The 2,423-nt window shown below is 38.8% G+C and overlaps 1 non-coding gene across 1 annotated transcript; it reads left to right on the top strand.

Moving 5' to 3' along the window:
* The first annotated feature begins 1,680 nt into the window (after positions 1-1,680).
* On the top strand, positions 1,681-1,795 carry LOC119266146. The gene has a single exon (XR_005131880.1). It is a non-coding gene; the product is annotated as a small nucleolar RNA SNORD14 (small nucleolar RNA).
* Positions 1,796-2,423: the final 628 nt, after the last annotated feature.

Below are 2,423 nucleotides of genomic sequence, written 5' to 3'. Positions count from 1 at the left end.
CACGAATGAAATTGATGCTTGAAAGAGACTCAGGCTCCGGGAAGAAGAGGGTGGGAGGGCGGGAAAAACAAAGGCAACTTGGAAGGGGAAACCGACGAATATCTTGAAGAGAAAACACCGGTTGAAATCATTAAGGAAAGAAAGCAAAGACTTCGCACGAGTAGGATAGATACTCGATTACGGACTCCGGTTCTGAGAAGAAGAAGGGTGGGCGGGTGGGAAAAAAACAACTGAGGATTGAACTTGGCAAAGATGAAGAGGCTCGAGTCAACTTGACGAGAAATGCACCGGATAAAAAGAGCTGAGAACCAACAATCGGAAAACCAACTGCGTGATCCTAAAGAAAGTTTGAAAGAGAAGAGGAGTAATTCAAAACACCTACGTCAAGATTCCTCACCAGAGCGACGAAGAGGCTGAGGAGTAAAAAAAATCCTACTCTCCGATATAACTAAACTCCGAAAACAGTTTTCTTCTAGACTCAACAACGGCCAAACTACACGATCAATCAAGGGGGCTCCTATGGTCGGTCGAGGCTCTGATACCAACTTGTATTTTTTGAGTGTTGGGCATATTTTTTGTATTTTTTGGATTGGCAACCATTGCTTTTTTCTTGAGTTATTCAACAGTCAATATTTCAATTTGCTAACTGTACACATGCCTCTGAATGTCTACTTATAGTCCTCTGTTAAAGTTCAAGCTGCAACCTCCTTCCTTTCAGATCTTAAACCTACACAGAAACTACACACATTTTTTGTTGGCTGTGTTTTATGTCTATATTTTAGGTATATTCTCAGCTAGATTATGCAATGCTCTGACAGAAGTTACTATTTCACTTTTCCTCCAGAATATAGCAAATCATGTTGCTAATTCAATGGGCAAGTTTTGCACAGTTTACCTATGATCATATGAATGCATATATGAAATCTTATCTTAAATTGGTAGTATTCTAACCTCCAACATATAAGTGGTGCCTCTCAACTGCAGCTACATTATATTATCCTATGGAAAAAATGCACGTTGTTGTCTGTAGCACTTGGAAACACTAGATGTTTGGAGGGAGTACTCATTTACAATTTATCATTACCTTTCAGATTTAGTTATTATAATTTACAAAGTATTAATATAATATCATGTCTTATTTTATCAACAATTTCCCGTCAAATAAAATAGTGTCCCTAAGCAACTATCTTTTATACATGTGCATTCGAGAAGTAATTTTCAGCTTTTTTATTATATTTTTGACAATTTTCTTTCATATAGCTCCAGAGTCGAATTATCACTTTTGCATAATTTGAGGGTATATGTGTTCAAGTGCTATAACTAAGTTTGATTATATTTGCTTAGCCTCCATTTCCTTTGGTACACGACAATAAAGGACAACTGGTAGGGAACAATTCTGATATAATCAAGATATCTAAATATGACAACAAAATTTTGCAGGTGTACCTTTATATGTGGTACGAGGCTGCTCTGCCATATATATTATCTTATTCCATTTCCCGTTGCACTGTGCTGCTGTTTTTTTTTTGTGCCCTTGTTGTTGCTTTTTTTTCTAAACTCGAGTCTATTAATATGAATCAATATGTTCGCAAGTTGAATCACCTAAAAATACTTCTACATATCCCGCAGCAACGCGCGGGGCATCATCTAGTTAAATATAATTGAAATTAGAGTAATCAATGGCGATGATACTTTGGCTTGTTTCTCAAAACATTTGCAGGTGCCGCCTAAGAGCTTTCGCCTTGCCAGGCTTGAGAGTTAATGTTGCTAATTCTGTATTTGAATGCCTAAGCCATGTTGGTTTAATCAATTTAATCTTTTTTTTGGTGTCTGCCTCATAATTCAGTTTAATCAATTTAATCATGAGGCCTGAACTTGGGCCTCCGCGCTATGGGAGCTGGTGTTGCTGTGCATCAGTGCATGATTTGCAGGGTGCCTCTTTTCTTTTGAGAACTGATTAACGCAGATTACATCTTATTTTGAGGATGTCTTACTTTTTTTTTGCGGGTGATCTTACTTTGGTTATTATTATTAAGCTGATCTCATCCTTGTTGGTATGCAAGGTTTTGGCTACTGCAGAGGTAATTTTATGGTTAACGGGAAATAACGTGCATTTACTGCTCAAATTTTCCCAAAACCAAAAGCTTTCAGTCTGTTCATATCAAGTTGAAAGCTTTCAGTTTGTTCAGTTGCTCAAACTTGTCACCTAGAACTGAACGTATCCATTGCTTTTCTTTTCTCTCTTGCAATGCGACTAGGAAAAAGCTTCCTCCTCTCGATCTCCATTGGCGTGCACGTGGACCTGCCTCCCATTAGCTTGCAGCTCTGACGGCCGGTGGCGGGGAGGCGATTCCTGGTGCCTCGGCTCTGACTAGTAGATAGGTAGGATTTTAGTCCTCTCAGGTGCTGCGTTCAGGCGGATG

This window comes from Triticum dicoccoides, chromosome 2B (assembly GCF_002162155.2).
Source record: "Triticum dicoccoides isolate Atlit2015 ecotype Zavitan chromosome 2B, WEW_v2.0, whole genome shotgun sequence".
NCBI classification, from domain to species: Eukaryota; Viridiplantae; Streptophyta; class Magnoliopsida; order Poales; family Poaceae; genus Triticum; species Triticum dicoccoides.
Note: the sequence above shows the minus strand (reverse complement) of the source record. Positions and strands in the feature narration are given on the sequence as shown.